Below are 23,114 nucleotides of genomic sequence, written 5' to 3'. Positions count from 1 at the left end.
AAATGCCGGTTAAATGTGGTATAAGAGACAGTAGCCATGTTTCCGTCAACAAATTTCTATGAGCATTTTGAAGATTCGAAAAATTAAAGTTAATGCACTAAAGGGGTAATGGAAACCCTTTTTGCAAACATTAAACTCACGACTGATCGGCTGTTTCCGCTCTGACATTAAATAACAATTATATGTTGCCCAAGTGAATCTAATTCCTGAAAACATATTTTCTCTCATGGGTGGCCAAAGTTGTACAATTAGCGACTATTTTTTATTATTTTTGTATCTCGCAATCTGTTCTTCTTCTACTGTTTACTGACGGATTAGCATACAATGCCATATTCTGACCAAAGTGTGTTTATGCAGCTTTGTTTTATTCGCTCTAAACCAGTTGGCTGGCTGTGGAAACATCCCTAATTTGCATTTTCTTTAATGCAACATTTAAAAATTTCGCTTTAAAATTCGATTAGACTTTAATGGAAATATGGCAAGTGAGTGCAGCAAGGCTGACAGTTACTCTATATGAGGTATGTCACTTAAAAGGACGGTTGGTTGGTAGCTTATCTGCTTGCTGACTATCACACTTAACCTCCAGTGTTTAGGAAATGAACTTTCCCTGTGTTTGGGGTCAGAAATCTGCCACGAGGAATCTAATCCATATAGTTAACACTGAAAAGCAGCCACACCACGCAGCTCTTTATGGCCATGCTTTATGTACAGGTTGTTAGTCTGAATGGCCTCTCATCATTAAGGACAAAACAAGCACAGCTCAAAGTTTATGGCAGGACCACTCAAGTTAGTGATCCACAGGAAGCTGCACAAAACCCCACATGGACTCTCTAAGAAAGTTCAAGAGAGTAACAACAACCAGGCTACTATTTCAGGGTAAAATCTATAATACAATGGTGATCTCAAGTAAGTATTTCTATAAAACTGTTCACTGTTATGTCTGTGATGATAACCAGTGTTTACTAATCAGCAACCTTTTACTTTTGTTGTTAATCCTGAAAAGATCTGTCCCTCCTCTCCCTCCGACATCAACAAATGGTAGTTGTAACTGACAAGTGTTCACTGTGCAATGTCAGTATCGTTCCTCTCAATCAACCCCCGGTTTGTCCCGGGACTTTATCCCCCGGCAACATCGGAACTCACTGTTTACCCATCCCATAATAAGGCTCATTCAGCTGAGGACATCTTGATTAGGTCTGCTAAACGTCTGGTTCTCATTTAGCATGGAGGATGGGGACACAGAGAAAGGAAGGAAGGGAGGAAGGAAGTAAGGAGTGGGGTCAGAAAGGGAGAGGAGGACAGAACAACAGAGGTGAATGGAAAAAGGAGAGGTGACTGCCAGGGAAACAGAAAATCATAAAGAAAGAAAGGTGATATTGTCTTTTAGTGATTTAGGATTTGATAAAGTTGATATCCACCCCCAACTCACCTTTTTTCTCATTTGACCTACAAAACTGATCTGAGGCAAGCCTATAATACAGAGCGTGCATTGATTTTGCTTATTCACAGGGCATAAAAGTCCACCCCAGTTCCCCTGTGCTATAATGTGGCACACTCAGGTGAAAACCGTCTATCCTAGGAAAAGTTGACTTGCAGCAAACATCTGATAGATTCTGCTGTGTTTGGATTCCCGTTTGGATATCTTTTAAAGAACTGCATGTCAACCTTTCCTGGCAAATCACTAAGCAAACATGAAAATGAGCTTGTAAAAAGTTTCCAGAAACCCGAGTGAACCTATCCTGTCCAGCTGCAGTAGACTATATACGTCAAATGTTTCGCTTGCCTGTGAAATAGTTTTGATTCTGCTGACATGTTAAATTAATGTCTATACATTGCCTGAACAGATATCAGATATGACGCTGCACTTTATAATGCAGAACACTTTAATGTTACCATGCATGGCAGCTGGATTCTTGAAATATTATGAAATCACACGAGAATTGCAGGATCACATATCGCAAAAATACATCTTACCAGGCTTCGAGTAATGCGTTTGTGTCCAAAAACAGTCATAAGGCGTGTTTCCACTAAGTACTTTTTGAGTACTTTTTGGAAAGCGGCTGAGTGTTTTGGCTCCGCCCACTAGTTAGTTCTTCTCGGCCTCTGTTCCCATACAGTTACTTATAGCGGCTAACCAACGGAGTTTGAATGTGACGTAAACAGTTCTTATGTGATTATTCAGACAATTTTGACCGTGACGCAATGCTGACAACAGACCGACGCGGCAAGTCCAAACAGTCGAAAGACTGGAGAGGAGATGGCTTCTGTGATACTGTTCGTCATGTCTGTACGCCCAATCAGCATCAACTTGTTAGTAGCGGCTCAGAAAGTACCTACCCGAGGCAGGTACTGAGCCACTAACCGGTGAAGTTTTGCGGATCTTGGGCGGCTGGCATTTGCAATTATACTGCAGTAGTATCAACAATATCGATCAGCAATAGTTATTTGCTAAATAATTTCTTTGCCAGGCGGAATGACTTCACAGAGGCTTTAGGAAGTCACTGCACCCAGCCAAAAAACTAGTCCCCCACTTAACTGCTTGTCAAACCACAACCTGTAATTTTAATCTTCTTGTATGTATCAAAGAAACATTGGTAGGCAGGTGATGTTGCTATGTAGACAAAAAAGTGATGATTAAAAAAAAGAAACATAAAAACATTTTTTAAATCCTAAAAGATTTTTTAAACCGTCAATCGGTCAGTCAAAGTCAAGTTTAGTGACGTCTTTAAAAAAAAAAATTTTTAAAAGACTAAAACAATATAAAAACAGAAAAAGTCACCACAATTTTAAAGGTCTGCTTGTTCTGTTCAAAGGTTCAAAGTCCAGAAGATATTCACTTTGCAATAGCATAAGAGAGATGAATGAGAATCCATAATCAGTACTTTTCTCAATTTTAACTAGCATTATAGATCCAGTACATGATAAAGTGTTTATAAGAAGAATAATGGCCCTGATGACAAACAAAAATAATCCAGCAGCATTGTTGCATCAGAAAACTCTGGTATCACATTCACATGCCCTGCAGCTTTAAATCTACCTCAGCAGAACAGACACACCCACACAAATATATACTGTCACACACACGTATGCACTGAGCCATACACACATACTCACAGTATATTTATAAGTGTGTAGCCAAATATGCAACACACACACACGCACACACACACAGAGCATGTTTTTGTGGCAGAGTAGAGAGTTCATGTAACAGATAAGGGACAGTAGAGTCAACAGTACTGTAGATAGGCTGCTGATAGAGTGTTCCTGAGCTTCCGCTGCCCTTTGTTTACCTAATGATAAAGTGGATCTGTATGTATGTGCGCATGTGTGTGTGTGTGTGTGTGTGTGTGTGTGTGTGTGTGTGTGTGTGTGTGTGTGCATGAACACTTGTGATTAAGTGGGTGTTCTCCAGCTCTCATTGTGCCACAACCAGGTCACATTTTAAATTTGTATGTGTGTACATTACTGTATAATTTGAGCAGCGCTGTCTTCTAGAGATTCGATAATATACTAATCATTTATTTAAATTGTAATGTTCTGTGTCAGCATTTTACAAGCATATTGTGTTGCAACAGTTGGTCGTGGGCAAAAAGCTATGCATTCACACCATAAGACCTTCAAACCAGAGATCTGAGCTTAGGAAGGATACAACAACAACAAAAATAGTATAATTTATTAGTATATAAATATGATCTTTAGGAGAAGACTGGATCAGCACTTGTCAATGTTTTTTGGTTTTTATTAATTTTGGCAAATCCGACTGCAGTGAGAAATAAGGCTTTTATCTGGAATATTTGGGGAAAAGTTGAACATTTTTCAACAGCTCTAGGATGGATTGTCTTGTATTCGTAGGACCTATAAAGAAAAATCCTAATGCATTCGGGGATCCTCTGACTTTTAGTCTACTGCCATTTTTTTAGGTTTGATGAAAAATATTCCACCAAGTTCCATGGAAATCTAGCTAGTAGTAGCCTAGTTTAATAATAATAATCCTGCTGACAAACATACATTCTATCGTGCAATCCACACTGACCTAGTCAGTTGGTTTGGTGAACTCTTAGAAGTAGTCTACTCACTCAGTTTATCAGTCACATACAGACCCATGTGTAGGGCTGACCACAAAAACATTACTTCCTTGGTAGAGGTAACTAACATTTCTTTGTCAAGCAAAACCATATACCTCCATAAAAGTGTTTATACCTGCAAAGATTTAATTGGCTTTTGTCAATCTCTCTTAATGCGACTTCCTCTTTGTTAGTACGGTACACATTTCTTCTGATTCCTCTGTGTGTGAAGTAGGCTACAGTGTTGTCAGACAGGAGATTAGAAAAAACAAGATAACAAAATACAAACAGACATATACAGTAGGTGAGATTCATCAGCAAAGGAAGAGCTCCAGCACAACAGGGAGAGAGAGAGAGACAGGGAGTCGGACAGACTTTCTTCTCTGCAGTCTCCAGTCAAACACAGAGCAGAGGAGTCATGCATCAGCGGAGGAAATTGGGAATGTGAAACATGCCAGATTAGAGAAGCAATCTGAGGGCCTGCAGACAAACTCAATGGCTTCAACCATGGGAAAAATCATGCACTCTCACACACATACCCAGAAATGTGCACACACTCACACACAACCGCAAAAAGCCCATTCAGATTTTGAACCACCTGCTGCATTCCACAGTCAATAAGTCAGCTACTTAAGGAGCCAGCTTTTAATCAGCCAGTCAGTCAAAGAGCCAGGCAGTAAAGCAGCCATCCACCCCGTCAGTTAAACAGCAACTCAACAAAACCACTCAGTCACTTAGTGGGATTTACTACTTAAATAATCTGCAAGCTTGCAGCCAAGCAGCTTGTGACACAAAACACAAAGCGGCACCAAAAATACGAAACAAAATGTATTCTGGGACAGACCTTTATGCACAAGGGATCGCATAGTCTTTTAGTAATGCTACAGATGCGAGCTAAACATTGGTCAGCCAGCCAGCCACCCGCACACGCACACACACACACACACACACACAAAGCCAGCCAGGACAGGACAAGAGCAGAGGAAGCAGTGATTATGGAGGAAGCCAGGACGTCTTAAAGCCATTATATGCCCCTCAGAGAGAGGCAGGCAGAGGCAACACAGCTGAGTGGAGCGCTTCAAAGCAGGAAGGAGCCCAGCCACCACCTCCACCTCCACCAGCCTGCATGTTCAAGGGGAAGTGAGGAGTTTACAGGGTGAGATGGGGGCAGGGTGAATGAGAAGAGACAGAGGATTTGGATGTGTGATGGCCACACCTGCAGCCACACAGCTCATTTAAATGGTGGTAACCCTCCTGCTTATACTTTAGTTTTCTATCGTCTACACTTAATAAGTCATTTTATCCTCATTGAGTTTGTTGACCTTTTGACCTCATGCCCATACATCAGCAAACAGATAATTGACAGTACATTAGATTCATTAGTAATTTGTACAGTCACACTTCAGTTTGTCTTAAGACAAGTTTACCTTAAATCATTCTAGTTTCCTTTTTTTTTTTTGGAGTTACCAATAATGAGGGTGCCTCTGCTGTTTCTCTAGGGACATTTTGTCAGCAGAATCAAAAGATGTGCCCCCTGTCACTACTCGATCCTTACCGGAAACCCTATTTGTTCTACTTCCCGTCAAAGCAATTTACAACAGTCTCTGAGATTTCAATAAAATAATGTTATGTGTTGTAATGTTGTTAGTAATTAAATACACATTATTCTTGTTTTTTTTAACAATGTCTAAAATACAGAATTTAAGAAAAAAGCCCCAGAAAGTACCAGAAACCTGATGTGTTCTACTTCCTGTCAGAGATACATTGAAGCAATTTACAGCAGTCTCATACATAACACTTTGTTTTACTAGTTATGAAATACATTATTTAAATATTAAATATAAGATTTTCCTGCTCTAAAAAAATTTGAGCTAACAAAATAAACAAATAGATCTTCCCTATTCATTAACACCTTCTTTTCCTGTTTTGGGAAATAATGTTTGGTAACATATGTAAACTGTGAAAATGCTTGAAAAAGGTAATCAAAAATAAACAAAATGACCCTATTACCAATGAGTAAATATATATACTCATATATCACTCAGGAGGAAAAAACAGTGAAATGATTAAAGTATGAGAAACAAGTTTGCCATTTAACATCATTGTTAAATTAGTATATTTATGTGACATTATTAACATCGTAGAAAATGACAGTGGGAGTAGAACAAATCAGGTTTTGGGTACGGATTGGGTAGTGAATTCCCTTAAAGCAGAGCTTTTGAACACAGGAAGTGGCTATTCAGAATGGACCAAGTGCCTGCCACATCATGGGGTGAAATGGGATTCACCTCATGATCAGGGTCAGGGTTATGTTAATGATTGAAACGAAGTAAGTCACTAACTCATTTTTCAAATTGAAAAAAACTAGTAAAGCCTTGCAGCTGATGGGAGTTCTCTCGGGGGAGCATGACTGTGGTGGGGATGGGATGGAGCAGGAGGGAGGAAGTGATGGTGGAGAGTTATAGCAGAGCTTAAGGAAGGAAAGTAGGAGGTGATGGATGGAGAAGGAGGGTTTGATTGAAGGGGAAATGGCTTGGCTGTGGAATAGTAAAGGCATAAACAAGACTAGAACAGCTGAAGGCAGCTGGGACAAAGTGGTCCAGAAACAGACCATTTCCTGCCACATTTTCAAAATAAAAAACAGAACCACACAACCCTTCACCACAATACCTCTTGGATATTTCTTTTTTTACATTTTTGAAGGTACTTCAGCTTTATTAGAAAACATGAAAGTTTAATGATGCCTTTGGGGGAGTTGGGATTATGTAATAGAGACCAACATGAAAGCTTGAACCAGTGAGGGTGCACTGTCTTGTCCTCGTATTGTGTTTTACCCTAAAAAAACAGCATTCATTTGTTGTATTTTTTATACTTTATCACTTTTCTTTTTTTTCCGGTTCAGTCCAATCCAGGCGGCAACCTCCAGGTCTGAGCAGTGAGGCAAACCAGGAAGTACCTTAAGCTGCATTCTACCAAAAATTCCAGCAGGGGGCGCTGACGGCAGCTGCAGAAGCATTTCAGTCCATTCATTTCAAAACAAAATGAGAAAACTTCTCACTTGATTTATCACTAGAAAAAAATCTTCTTAAAGACAATTTGATGTTAATAGTTATAGTAATAATGGCCCCATTTAGAAGAAAATAGAAGATAAAGAATCATTTTATTTGGGGCGTGGCTACCTTTGATTGACAGGTCACTAACAAGGCACGCTATCATCAGGAGAGAAGAAAAGCAATGCTTATAAACAGCACTGTGTCAATAACGGGTTTTTTTAAAAAACGTTTAAAGACGTTTAGTGGTTTGGTCTCATAACTTTGACCCTTTCACACTGTATTTTCACCTAATGACCGATTGAATTGAACGTTTTGTTCATTAAAAATGTCTTGTTCAGCGTTTGGTTGGACTAACAGACACTCCCAGGAGTCGCTGTTCATTTTTCTGAGGTAAGTAACCTACATTTTTTTTGCTTTTGATGATGATGATGCTAACATGAATTAGCATCGACTTCGCTCAGTCAGGTTGAGGTGTAGAGAGGCGTGTAGTGTTGAATGTAAGCCCATCTGGGTTTTCTGCCTCTCCCTGCACTTTACATGATATGTTATCTTTGTCATTTTATGTAATTCTAACTGTGCAAATTAAATTAAATTTAAAAAAATAAATAGTGTAGAGTTGTCAGATCCCACTCGCTCCTCCAAATATGGTTTGCTCCCCGTTTCCGAAAACAAGATGGCGACGAGTGTAACGCTGAATTCGATGCCTCAAACGGGCAGTCCATAAACCAGCGGGTGACGTCACAGTGACTACGTCCATTATTTATACAGTCTATGGTCCGATCTCTTGCCTAACAATATACCATTTTATCCTCATGATCCGTCTTCCACCTTTCCTCTGTTTTTTTCCCCTTCACATTTCCTACCTCACCCCTCCCTTCCCTCTTTACTAGTCGCCCTCACCTCCTCCCCCTCCTCTCTCCAGCACCTGTGCCCCTGCGGAGGGGGAGTTCCGGGGAAGAGGAAACCCCCGGGGCAGCCAGGCACCTCACAGATGGTTAGCAAATTACACCTTCATTACCTCTCCTCTCCTCTTCCTCTGGCCACCGCTTCACAATAACCTGCTGTTCCTGTGACACTTCACATCTGTCAGCAGCTGACCAGTCTGCTAATAAAAGTAGCACCTATTTAGGAAGTTTGGAATAATGAAACCTCTATACTGCTTTAACCTTATGTCTGCAACTTACTCATTTATTTAATATGAACTAAAAGTCACTGTAGGCTAAAAGGTTTAATGTACAGCTACAGTATAATCATGTTGAGCATGTCTTTGTTATCCTCCAAGGACAACTTGTTATATGGCAGTTAATCACTAAATTGTTGTACAAGTGACATATAACAGGTACAAAGACATGACCACATAAGTCCCTGGGGACATTATGTAAGGTGCAGTTTGCAGTCAATCATTATACGGGCTTGTTTATACACTGTGAAAAATGACAAGCAAATGTAGCTTTTATCATCCAATCTTGCAAGCTGTGTTTAAGGGTTTTTTTCCCATTGTATTATATTACTACGCAGGAACATGTTTTTGCTATTTCAAGTCAATTTAACTTAGTAATGTGTCTTTAAAACCATATCAAAAACGTGTAATTTAATTTTTTTTAAATTGCCAAAAGACTTTTTTTTTGCGTTTGATGTAATTTCCTTAAAAAAGGTTACATTATGCTGGAAAAAAATGCATTTATTGAAACCAGAAAACGTTTCAATCCATCCGACACACGTGATTAAACTATAAAATATACAGAGATTAGTTTTATGTCTCAATTTTTGCACTGCACAGCATGAACCACAGGGATATGCTGAACTTGTGTCATGGTCTGCCAGGGAACAGTGGAAAGAGAAATCAGATTGCGTTTCAAGAAAGGCAACTCTTGTAGAAATCATTGTTACTAAATCACAGCCATTAGCAAGTCATATTAGGTAAACAATATCACTTTACGAATAGTAGGAAGATTAATGAGAACAATGGTCAGCTTTGAGCTTTCTTTTGGCTCATTGTGATGGCTCCACTTCCAGAGAGATCTTTACACGTCGTCTTGTTGGACTGCAAAGTGAACGTGTCAGAACGAGTGGGGAGGTAAAATTATTAAACAGGCTGATAGAAAGATGCTCATGGGAACTATAAAATGGACCACTAATCATGATTCATTGGGGTCTGATATATGACACAACATAAGCCTGCAAAGTCTGTTTTTTGTTATTTTATAGAGTTCGACAACTTCCAGACAAACCGAGTGTAAAATAATCCTGTATGAGGCTGTGTGGGATTTGTGTACGCCAAGCACAGACGGGAAAGTCACCAGTCCACCATTGATGGACCGGTTTCTATTGCAGTTTGAAAAACACCACAGAATATTGATTATATTATGATTAATATTATTGTTACAGTTACTTGGTTCATGACTATCCTAATAAACAACCTATGAGCATCTCAGGTACATAATAGCATAATAATCATATACGTGTTACTTTCTGAATATGCTTTGCATTTCAGCGTTTGTTTGGCTATATGAATCCACAGTTGGCAATTAAAACAGGGCTGGGCAATATATATTGATATAAAAAATATATTGATATATTTTTAAATGTGATATGGAATTACACCATATTGCATATATAAACAAATTTGATCCATTCTGCCTGAAAAATATGGAAAGTCTAGAACAGCTGTAACTTTAAACTATTTCATTCACATTCAAGTTAGCAGAGCACTAAAACCAGAAGTAGTCAGTTCGGCCAGCCGAAATGTTTAGTGCGCTTTTCCATGTCCAATAGATGCGGAAGATTCAGGTATTTTTTTAATGCATGGTAGTCTAACTTTTTTGGCATATGCAACTTTTATAGGGAGAAAGCAGAGCCGCGCCTCCAGCACTGTGTCCAGTTTTCTTGATACATCCATCGCGCCAACAGCCAGCCGAACTCCAAGGTGCATTCAAGTGCACCTTGTAAACTCAGACAAAAAAAAAAACAAATAGAGTGAAAGTAATTATGGTGATAGTTAAATTGAGGGTTTACTCGAAAATAAAAAGTGCTCTTTTATATTGAACTATAACTCCCTCAAAGCTAATAACAATCCTGCACATTTTCTTCACTTGAAAACTGAACATCTCAAGTTCTCCTAATTAAAGATCTGAGGTTTTGGTTGCATACAGACTTTGGGTTACCAGCTGTTTGTTAATTTGTAATGACCACTGACTGACGCACACACGCTGTATCTTATTTCCATGCCTCCTCCAGCCCAGCGTGAAAGCACAGGGCCCAGTACACCCATTAGTCAAGCCGAGGAAGGCATGGAATAATAATGAACGCACTTCACACGCATGAGCAAGTAAAGCCCACACCAACACCACCACTACTACAACGGCTGCCGGTGAGTTTCCAGGAGGTATTTCCATCATGAAAAATGTATGTCCCTCTCACTTCAGCAGATCTCTCCATCCTCTGTCAAGAAGGGAGATTTCCTGTTTTCAGCGCTATGAAGTGGACCAACTGAAATGTAAAAGAACATAATAATTTCTTGTTTATTTCTGTCTCCCAAAGGTTGTTATAGTTTGACTGACTTTACATTGAGCAGCCATCATCTTTGGCCATATTTGTCATCATTTTTATTAATCACTGTGGTGACATCACTGTGTCTAATCGTAGTCCAGCATTTGGTTTGCTCATTTTTCTACGTTCTGCTGATTTTGAGGTCCTGAAGTCCTTCATGAGGGTTTTTAGTCTCACTTTTCACATTTTTAATAATAGTTTTCCATTACTGTATGACTGTGTAGCCATTTTTATATGCTTTACTGTTGTGCAAACAAACTAATCAGACAAATATTGTAGCTACAGGGAGAAAACAGTCCTGTCTACAGCCATAAAGTCATGCAATGGTGCATCTGGCTTTACCCAGTATTTTGTCTGGCTTCTTGAATAAAATATAAAAATAAAATGACTCCACGTTGTTATTATTATTGTTTTTATTATTTAAAGCCAAAATAATGGCAATGAAAGGCAGCTTCTGGATTGAGCAGCACATTTAAGAGAGTGGAAAATCAGAGGGGAATGATTTCCTCACAGCTATAACCAGCAGCGCCAAACACAAGCAAGTTTGTATTTATTTATTTCATGTGATGTCAATTAATTGAATGATGTACGCCAAGGTTGGCCAGAGAGAAGCTTTGACATTGTACATGTGGCTATGTGTGTAGCTGCGAGTTAAGTTCTTGAGGGGGAGATGGGTCAACAAAAGAAAACTCTATGCTGTGATTTGGATTCAAAAGTGTATGGTCATTTTGGGGGATTTCTGAAATGCAATGGACAAATATAACAAATTTGTGCCGCATGAGATTTGTACAGTTTCTGCTCCAAACTTTGTGGGATTAGCATAAAGTGGGCATAAAGGGGGATTCATGGGTACCCATAGAACCTGTGTTCATTCAGATATCTTGAGGTTAGAGGTCAAGGGATCACTTTGAAAATGGCCAGGTCAGTTTTTCCCTTGCTAAAGTTTGGCCTAAAAACCCAATACAGAGCCGGCTGGGTCCTTTGGAACATTTACACACTTCCAGTAAAGGTTGAGATTATCTTTGGGAGCAATTCTTAAAATTGTTACATCTTCCTTGGATCTTTCTGATTTCTACACCATCTGAAATACTGAAACCAACTGACTGATTGTTTTTATAACTGCACCATCCCATCAAATAGAAATATCCTTGCAAATAATTTTATACTTATTGCTCCAAACTCAAGTTTAACATATTTGGCATAGCCACTGGAATTTAAAATAAAGCTCTGTTGGTTGACCCATCAGGGTCAATGGGTTATCACTTGAGTCAAAACTGAAAGTGACCGATGAAGAGCTTAAAGGGAGAGAACAGACACATGGATGAGACAAAGCGACAACGCAGTGGCAGAGAAGCTGTCGAGCAAGTGTAGAGGCAGACAGGAAGATGGAGATAAAGGAGGGAGAGCCCACAGCAGGCCAGAAGTCCTCCAATGCTACTGCAGTGGAGTGACAATGAGAGAGGAGAGAGTATGAGTCATACACAAACCCCTCCCTCTCTCCTTCTCTATCTCTCCCCTTACCTCCCTCGCCCCCTCCCCTCCTGCCTACAGTGCCGATGTAGCTGGGTTACGTCGATCCTGACTCATTCATTCATAGCCGAATCTCAAGCCTACTTTTGTTATACAGATGAAATTGTGCTACTTAGGAGACCATCGCGGCTCTCATTATAGTGCTCTGACATACTTTACCGCTCTGTCTGCTGGAGCCCCATTCATAAAAATGCTCTGCAGAAGAAGGCACACACACACACACATATCTCCAATCCCTTATTTGGTTGTCTTGTATAGCTGAATGGATTGTGGACGAGTGTGTGTCGCTGCTAGGGTTAGGTGTTTAATCCCTGCTGGGGCCACCCACACAGAGTGTGTGCACCCATAGTACTGTAACACTTTGGATGGATTCCTGTGAATGTGCTCCATCTCTGCTCTATCATATGTGGCTTTCTCTTTACAGTATGAAAATTCACCTCTATTTCTCCCTCCTCACATTCCCCTCCCTCCCACCATTTTTCCTCCTCTTCGTCCTCTCTCAGTGGAGCAGCATCTACCTCCATGTGGTTAGCTCATCTCCTTTTCTTCCTCTCCTTCTCTCTCTGGTTAGCTCATCTCATCTCTAGGCAGTCAGCTTTGCAGGCAGCTAATTATAGGCCACGCTGTGGAGCGCAGGGCCGGATGTGACAGCATGCTGTGTTTGTGTGTGTGTCTGTGCACTGTATGTATGTATGTGTGCCTATGTGTGTTAAGTGCAGACATATATGTTGCAATGTGGCTCCTCATATGTCTTTCTGCATATGAGGAGTGTGTGTGTATCTGTTTCCTGTATGTTCATGTGAGTTATTTTATATCTGATATAGGGCCAGTTAGAGTTTTAGCCCCTGACAGTGGATATCTTGCTAGTCCTCACTTATAAACGTCTGGGAATAGTAGTCCATCACTGAGGGTCCTCATAAATATAACAATACGAAAATGTGTCTGTGTGCATGTGTGTGGACGAGCCACCAGCAGGATATCCAATCCCAGCCCCTCCCACACTGTACTGCAGCTCTGACTCATACAAGGTGGAGGCAGAGACAACCAGGGTCTGATGACTGGCAATGAGACACACACACACACACACACACACACACACACACACACACACACACACACTATGGTCTATATAGCAGTAACCAGATATGGACATAATATACATAATACACATATTCATACTGCATAGAGCACTACTTTATATGGACATAAACAGAGGCTATGTTATATAATCAGTAACCAGTATAACATTTGTCCATTTATGGAAGTTTCATCATGTTTTTGAGAAAATTCAAATTTTCTTGGTCCTTAGAAAAACCCTCAAAATGTCACTGGATGAACTTATAATTGATTTATTCAATGGCCAGAGAAAATATTATTTTTTTATTACCTGACAGGTGTTTAAATAATACCCCCTCAAGCATTAATCTGGTTAACAGATAAAACACAGTTCTAAGTCAGTGCACATGGTATTAAATTGCAGGTAACCATAGGAACAGCACTTCTGTGTTGCATTACCACTACCATCAACTCTCGCTGGTGAAACAGACCTTACCATGAGTTAAACTGACTTTAACCATTTCTGATGTTGAGGAATCATATACAGTAGAGACCAGCTTGGGTTTATAGTTAATCACAATTAAACTTGCAACTTCAGGGGAAGATACATACAATTATTTATTTTTTTTCCATGATTGCAGCTTGTTCATTTGGAAAGAAGTTTGGAAGATACTGAACCAAAACAGTAAAGTTGTGGGCCATAAAACCAAAACTCAAAACTGCAGGTTGAGGGCTGAAACACTTTTAAGAACCTGACTTTAGTTGGTTTACTTAAATGACAAGGTTATTTGAGCAATGTCTTTTTTTATCTGTGTTAGTGGTGCTCAGAACTGGAGGGCACATGAAACAATTTTGGTTTTTTTAATTCCTAAAATGCTAAAACTCTTGCTTTAATAGGAAAACTGCTTGTAATGCTTGTTTGTGTTAATAATTATTATTGTAAAAACTTGACTCACCTCAGATTCAAGTCGAATAAATGTAAGTGATCAAGGTAAAGCAGGCCTTGATATCTTAATTTAGCGGCTTACCAAGTTAATATTTGGAGTTTTAAAAAGCATACATTTATTTACCACCACAAAATATGGGTAAACCAAAATGTTAGTAAGTTAGATAGATAGATAGATAGATAGATAGATAGATAGATAGATAGATAGACAGACAGACACTTTTACCTCCCTGCACTAGATCAGTAGTCACTGGTAAGAAGTGAGAATACGGATTTAAATAATATCCCAAACTTAAAAGCATGACCTCCGATGCATATATCATAGACACATGACTGGCACATTTCTTATTTATCTTCTTTGCAAAAAATATACAGTAGATCTACTGCAAAGCTCAGAGGTACAGGTCGGTACTGAATATTACACAGATTGAACCCAAAAAGCAGATTTAAAAATGAACATCCACATAAAATATGTAAATGTATGAATCAAACTGGTCTTCAATGGTCTTAGTAAAGCTAATGAGTCATTATACAGAACAGTTTATAGAGTTCTGTCCCTGCTCACTGCAACATCAGCAGCAACACAACAGCTTTAGTGTACAGCAAGCAGTCAGGACCGATATTATGTTGTATAATGCTCGATTTGACGGTGACGCTGCGTAACGTTAAGTTTGTAAATAAAACTTGATAATCAATCACACAAAACTCACCATTCAAACGACATCGCTGTGTGTCTGAAGCGTCCCGCGTCACAGCTGCACGTTAGCATCACGGAGGGCACGTCACATGATGACCTTTCACCTGCCACAGGTCATGTGACGTAAACAAACCTGAAACAAACTGACGACAGTAGGCGCATTTTATGTGAAGCTTAACTGTGCATTGTATTGCTGGTTGATATAAATAAATAAATAAATAAAATAAAATAAAATAAAAATGTATGTAAAGCTGGAGATATGTTTTTATCAAATTCAAATATGTTGATCTAGATCTAAATTGTCCCTTTTGTGACTCCCATACTGAGACTATTATCCATCTGTTTTGGAAATGTAAATATACCCGTAAACTGTGGCAAGATATTTGCAGATTTATTTCAGATAATATCACCTGTGACTTCAAGCTCCTCTTTCAAGATGTACTTTTTGGTTATAAAATGAGTAACATTTCAGTTGAAGAATAATATTATTTAATTAATCTTAATATAAAAGTTTTACATCCAAAAATATGAATTTGCCAAAGTGAAGCCTTTCTTTTGTGTTTTTATAAAAGAACTGGAGATGTACTTCAAGTCAATATCTAGTGCTAAAAACAAGAAAGCTATCAAAACTGAGATTATGCTTCCACTTCAGTATTTTTGATTCAACACACACACATCGTCTGCAACTCCATAAAACACTTACTTTTCATAAGGTACACACACCATCCAGCACATACACATTGAACATTGATATTCGCTGTAAACTATTTGAAAATTATTGGAAAATCGAACCTTGGAGCGCACGTTAAAACTCTGAAAGATAGGTAGGCTAATTAGACTTACAGATTAGATGAGTCAGGTGTGGAAATCCAGAGTGAATTGTGTTACTGACCAGGTGTAGGCCTATCACACAATGGGGCGGAGCTCCCCTAAAAGGCGCCCGATCGGAAACAGTGCAGTGCCGTAGCACGTCCTACGTTAATAATGATACTTTGAAAAATGAATTCAAAAATCTTCAAAATCAAGGATGCACACCTTTGTGCCATGCGCAAGCCACATACGAAATCTTAGGTCAGTCTGACTAACGGTCAGCGAGATATGCCCTAGACACATATACATATACACACACACACACACACACACACACACACACAAAGACACTTCTTGCTCTATAGATAGATTTGGCTAATGAGTTTATGGTCTCTAGTTGCTGCCATGGGTAAAATGAGGGCATAGCTGCAATGCATATCCATGACGCAATGCACATTTAAAAACCTGTGAACTTGTTCTGGCTAGTGAATAGCCAGTAAATAAGCTAGTGACTTATTGACGTTTGTTATGCACTATGTGGTCCCACCGGGCGTAACCATCCTCTCATCCAAATATGGTTACTTCTGGCTCCAAAAAAAGATGGCGACAGCAAAAAATGCCATGATCAAGGCTTCATAACTGCAGATCACAAACAAATGGGTAATGTCATGAAAAGTACATCCATTTCATTTATACTGTCATGCTCTAGGGCCTGGAAATGTCTTGCCTTGGCAATATGAAACATAAATATAAAACATAAATTTGATTATAAAGACAGTTGCTTTAACATGCTGCAGACTCTCCCTACTCTGAGTAGCATCTTCTTTCATATTTGCTGTGAAAAAAATGAAACATAGAAAAATATGATACAGTTGCACTTTATCTATCAGATACATGTTGAGAATTACCTAATTATCACCAGAAATATTTGCAGACTCTGAACATTAGGTGACATCCCCCTATATTTTTTACCTACATTCTTTCATAGTTTCTGTAAAGCAGGATAAGGTGACACAAAGAAGAAGCATCTGTATTAGAGAGAGATGTGCATATGGATTTCTCAATTAATGAAACAAGGTTGCATCCATTCATATATTACGCACTGAGACCTGTATGCCTGCATGCACACACATTCGCGCACAGGCAGCCAGATAATAGCAACAGCTTCACACGTAAAGGATGAGATCAGCAGTCAATGTGTATCCGTCGAGATGCCATGGGAACTCTCTCTCCTCACTCTCTCTTTCCCCCCTCTCCTGCTCTGCGTCTGCCTCATGGCTTCCTGTGTCATCCCCTCCCCCACCGCTATAAAAGGAGAGAGGCCTGTTCATTCATGCATTCAGCCAGTCAGCTGAGCGAGGAGAGAGGAAGGAGGAAGGGAGATGGAGATAAAATGAGAGGAGAGGAAGAGGAGGAAGGCTTCCTCCCTGTGATGAATAGGTCACCTGTATTACATCACCGATGGGGGATGGAGTGATGGAAAAGAAAAAGGATATGAAAGCTAGGACAAAAAAAGAACAGACCCCTCCTTTACTTCTCTCTCATCCTCATCCTCTTCCTCTCTGTCTCCTCCTCCTCCTCCTCCTCCTCCTCCCTCTGCCCTTCTCTCTCTCTCTCCCCCCTCCATTACCCCCTCCCCGCCCCATCCTGACAGTATGAGTCACAGACAGACCAGTTCCCTTGATGCACTGCGGAAACGTAATGTGACGTAGCCTCCTCATCTCTCCCTCCCTCGCCACACGCATCCCTCCATCCCTCCCATTCATCCGCCCGTCTGTTGCTCCGTCCCATTCATCCACCCTCCCGTCATAGCACAGCAAGTCTTCATTCACAAAAAGCCCTGTAATCCGAGAGAGAAAAAGAGATGGCAGGTGGATTTACACCAGCCAGAACGAACACAGACTGTGTCACAGCAGAATATTATACATTTCAGTAGAGTATAATAAAGTAGTACAGAACAATAAATCATAATGCAATAATGCAGCAGTAAATAAATTATCAGCAGAAGTTTGGAAATTAAAGAAGATGAGAAATACTGAAAATCTTGGCAAATGTAATGAGTATCTTTGGCTAAATATATAGCCATTACTTCTGAGTTTAACCATCACTGTTGTGCAAGGTTTATTGTTGCCATGGTTACAGCATGTGCAGTCAAAAAATGAGCTAGATTGCCAAGAGCACTGATTTGTAACAGTAATTAAACTGTTGACAGGAAGTATGTTGGAGGTGTCCGAGCATGTGACAAGTCAGAGTCAAGAACGGACAACTCACAATCTAAATCTGTGAATAGAATAGAATAGAATAGAATAGAATAGAATAGAATACTATAGGCATTAACACAATACAGTTCAATACAGGTTGTCCTTTTCACTGTGATACATTGTAATATGTGGCAGTGATGAATAGAGCATAATAGAATCTACAGTATACATTATATACAATGTAATTCATCACTATAATAGATTTATAGTATAATACAAGACATTGCATGTATTAGTAGCAAAGGGAAGATTAGTCACAGCTTGGAACCAAAAATCTACCGTCTTTCGTGCAGAACTGATAAATAGTGTGCAGACAAAAATCTGTGACATCACTCCAGGGTGAAGTCATGGACAAATGTGTCTCTGCGTCTGATACAGCGGCATCTTATTAACCACTGGAATTCACAGACATTCTGCCAGGTAATAACACAGAAAATGCAACGGATCTGCGTTTTATGACATTCAGAACAGAATTTAACTCGTCAGCAGTCTGCGGAGGAAAGCAGTAAAGTGAGAAACAAGGGTCATTTTTCATGTTATAGACTAAATAGTGCCGCACAGCAAGAACAATATAGGGAGAGATGTCATGACATTACATTATTGTCAATGGATGATTACCAGAAATGCATTGAAGGGATGGTAAACACTGACATTTACAGTAAATGGTGACAGAAAAGCACATTCTGTTGTGTGTACATTTTATTCATGTATGCAGACTAGCTCGCATTGAGTGCATCAGAAGAATAATGTTTCAATCCTTGTGTGTTAAAAGTACTATCTGATTTTGAAGAGTCAACAGCCATGGAGAATGTCTCAGTAGTGCTAATTTATACCAAAGTAAGGGCATGGTTAACTTAAAAACATGCATGTTGTACTTTAGCAACTGTAACTATAACCATGTCCAAGTAGGTTATCCACAAAACACCGTATATTTTTATTACTAGTGGTTACGAGGGATTTTCTTTTTGTCCCACCTTTAGTTTAATATCTGGATGGTTATGGGATCAATTAGTGACTCTTTTTACATGTGGTGTTTCTCATCAATATGCATTCGTTGTAAAGTGTCTAATAAACGTATTGCCATTTCCTTGTTAATTAAAGGGATATACAACTGTCATCAAGGAGTGTTTTTTGCTCAGGAAGGTTTCTAAGACCCAGAGATGTCAAAGTAGTAGGCATGATAAGAGCTATTTGAATTATCTAAATGTTAAGGAAAGGTGCTTCAATGCTTCCTTTCTTATCTCTGTTAGCATGCCGAGAATACTGGACCGTCCTTTACGAAAGAAAAGGAGATAATGCCATCCCATAAACATCTGCCATCACATACTTATATAGCCAAGTGTAACCGCAGCCGGATTCACTTAGCGCTGCAGCTTTCTTATCCTAAGTCCTTATAAATTCTCCTACGCGTCTTTTCTTGACCTCATGACCTTTCCATCATGCTCAAGGAAAGTAGTTCGGAAATGGCATAAGACGCAATTGTTGGCACATTGCAATGCTTGTTTGCATATTTGCACCACTACCTGTCAATCAGATAAACAGCATGAAACCGGTTGCAGGTGCATCGCAAAAACATATGAAAGCATAACTCCACAGCATTACTAGTGGTCCAACACACCACCAGTTACCTTTAAACTGAACTTCCATCTATGGAGCTGAGACACTAACCTTATCATTAAGTGTACTTTGAACACACAGACATTAATATTGCATCCATAGTATGTGCTTGTGTGACTGAGTGAGCACGGAAATGCTAAATCCCTCTGAAAGTCTGACTGTGTTTAATCCCTCTCGATTACATCACTGCACATACATTATAATGAATGACATCACAATCACAGTACTCAGAGAAAAGCGCTTCAGCAACTTTGGTGTGATTTTATGAATGAATGGGTGACATTCAGGTTCGCCCTGCTGGTTGGCTGAAGAGAGGAGCAAAGAAAATCTCAACGTACAGTATGATTCACCACAACAAAGTGTTAGGGAGGGGGTGGTGATGTCATTGGTGGTGGTGGGGGAGTCATCTGTGAGTCAGAGAGGAAAAAGAAGAGGAGGAGATGGAGGAGGAGGAGGAAGAGGATAAGAAATAGAGGTAAGTAAAAGAAAGGAGCACATGGGGAGGTGGGGTACCTGCTGTGTGTGACCCATGGTAACAGGCAATGCTGGCCTGTGGATGACTCACCACTGCTTTACCAACCTCACACACACACACACACACACACACACACACATACACATACACACACACAATACACAGGGATGGTCACGCCATTTGACATGACAAACATACGTGTAGAATTACATCACAGCATGTTTTGTGGCATTAGAAGCTTGTAGACTTCCACATAAACATAAACACACGTCGCCTACAGGATGCTCACACATGCACGTATATACGCACACACTTATACGCACGCACATACGCCACATGAAGTGCAAGAGAGAGGAGGGGAGGGTCAGGATGACTCACACATCAATGATAACACCCACCCCTCCCTCTGCCCCAATCAAACACACACACACTCACACACTTAGAAGAAGAAGAAGAAGAAGAAGAAAAAGAAGGACATATCATTTGGATCCTACCCACATCCTCCCCACATCCTGGGGAACCTCCTATCTCAAACTCAGACTGACAGCAGGAGGCTCCGACTGACTGCAGTTTGTCTAAGGTGATGGGAATTCTCTGGAAGAATATTCTGAATTAAAATAAATAAGGATAATGATCATCCCTACATGTCTTTTCTTTTGGTTTTTTTTTTTTTTTTTTTTGCATAGTATGTTGCAAACCACATTTCTCAGAACCCCCCTCCTGGTAACAGAATGTATCTCTTTAAAGCTAACCATTTTAGATCTTTGTCTTTCCGAGGAGGATAAACATGTTACAAGTGATTTTTTCTACTGGCCCTTTCACTCGTTCCACCATTTGCCTTTCTGAGAAAACTCTGACAGTTTTAGCTCCATATGTACTCAACGGTGCCCTCTGGGATGCTTATTAGCACTAAATGTTAGTGCTGTAGAATAATGTATACTGTTTATTGCTGTATTGTTTCTCCTGCATTTTTGTCAATTTGGACTATGTCTGTAATTCGATTTTTTTGTGTTTTGGGTTGTTTTTGTGTCCACGCTGCAAATCAATTTCCCTTTTTGTTCATAAAATCGATCAATTGATCTACCTGATGAGGCTCGTATAGGCCTAATGTAGAATGTTGTTATTTATTGATTTTAAAATGCTAATTTGTTTCTTTAATTTTATGCATCCCCTGTGTCCCATGTGAGGGAAAATTTTTTTTCTCCAGTAGTTTCACACCTGGCAGCAACTCAATATGGCCGTCAACAACCTTAGTGGAGCAGTTTTTATGTTAAGCTAGGCTAGCTGGCTGCTATAGCATCAGATGTAATGTTACCTTCAAATGGAAGTTGTGAGCACATGGTCACTCACAACATGGAAGGTTATGAACACGATATACTGTGTTCAAGTGGAGACGTCAGAACACCACTGCAATAGCAAAAAGCCACCGAAGCTAACAGCTTAGCAAACTAGCTAGCAAGTAACAGTGCAGAGAATGCAAAGGCATAATGACATTTTTTCACATGTACTATAAAATTAAGAAAAACTAAAATAATAATTACAATACAGAGTATCACTGAAGTCAAATAAAACTTCTAGCAGCATGGGGTTGTGTGATTTGATGGCAGGAAACTGAATTTGACTGCATACTAAAAGACACATTTTGAATGTTTGTTGACATATTTAACAAATGTTTCTCTTCCCTATAAACTACAGATTTTCTCTGTGTTTACCTTCAGGTTGCTGCACCACTGGTACTTTCTACAAATCAGATTTCCTGAAGTAATTTCTTCTTTTGCTCTGTGCACTTTGGTAAAATAGAAACAGCTGTTGGTCTGAAATTACAGATGTTCAGTAGCTCTGGGGCTGAAAATGTAAACTCTAAACCATGTCAGCTTTAGAAAACTAGTAATAGTAGTATTTTAGGATCATTTTTGTTCGTTTCTTAGATTTTACTCTTCATAAATCGCCTGTAAAGCTAAAAAGACAAATAGGGTAAAGGTCGTGTTCCAGACCATCAACACCCATCCAGTGAACCACCACGTCACCAGATGACCTTGGATAAACAAACTTCATTTTGCCAGGTGCAGATGGGTTTAATTGCTGACAGTGTTTCAGCTGTAAATTCTGGCAAAGCACACAAACAACAAAATTCCTTATCATCCACATCTTACACAGATTCAGCCTCAGTCCACTCGAATCCCTCCGTAACGTCATTCTCCCTCTGCTCGAGCGGGGTCACACGGTCCAGGTGTTCTCGTTATCCAGATGTCATTCATAAAACAACTCCATTGTGCCAAGAGCTGTCTGTGTCTTGTCAGCTGCCCTCGATTTACAGAGACGGAAGTATTTCTTGGAGTAATTGATGGGAATTATGTGTGCGAGCCAAGTGCCTGCACTGCTTGCATGTTTTAGCTATCAAAAGATAAGAGAAGACTTTTTGATTTACAGAGAGCCTGGGAGTGAGCCATCTTTCCGAAGAGACATGCTTTACTTTTCTGGCTTCTGTAAGACAGACTTTTGTGCAAACAGTTTGAATTCACTGTAGTTGATAAAGTGACTCGATAAGTGTAAGATAAAAAGCCTGTTTCCTTTGCTCTAAGCACTGCTCAAGTTTGATCAGAGATTTATTTTTTTACTGCTAGTTAGTTTGAAACAATGTTTCCCTGAATGCACAGAAAGAGAATGTGCCTTTTTTTCACAGTGGACTTTCAAGATTTCTTTCTGAGTTGTTTCAGAAGTTGGAAACCATTCTCATGTTTGTATGTAATACTTCTTTCAAATGGGGTGTTGTTGACCGTGTTCACAGGAAAATCCTTATGAGACCAACCCCATGTGGTATTAAAGAAATTTTCTGAAAGCTTCAAGTTCATTTTTCTGCAGATGGTAAGAAAGTTTGTATATGTTAATAGAAGTCATCCCTCTGGAAGCCATGACCTACTGACTCCAGGGTAAACCTTTAATGATTTTTATAAAATGTGGGACCCCTGTTTAAATTACTTTGGAATAAAAGGTGCACCAACTTTGACAAGAGGCCTCTATAAACTTATCTGGCCTGAAAATGAGTAGCAGTATAC

Source organism: Centropristis striata, chromosome 15 (assembly GCF_030273125.1).
Source record: "Centropristis striata isolate RG_2023a ecotype Rhode Island chromosome 15, C.striata_1.0, whole genome shotgun sequence".
In the NCBI taxonomy this organism is placed as follows: domain Eukaryota; kingdom Metazoa; phylum Chordata; class Actinopteri; order Perciformes; family Serranidae; genus Centropristis; species Centropristis striata.
Note: the sequence above shows the minus strand (reverse complement) of the source record.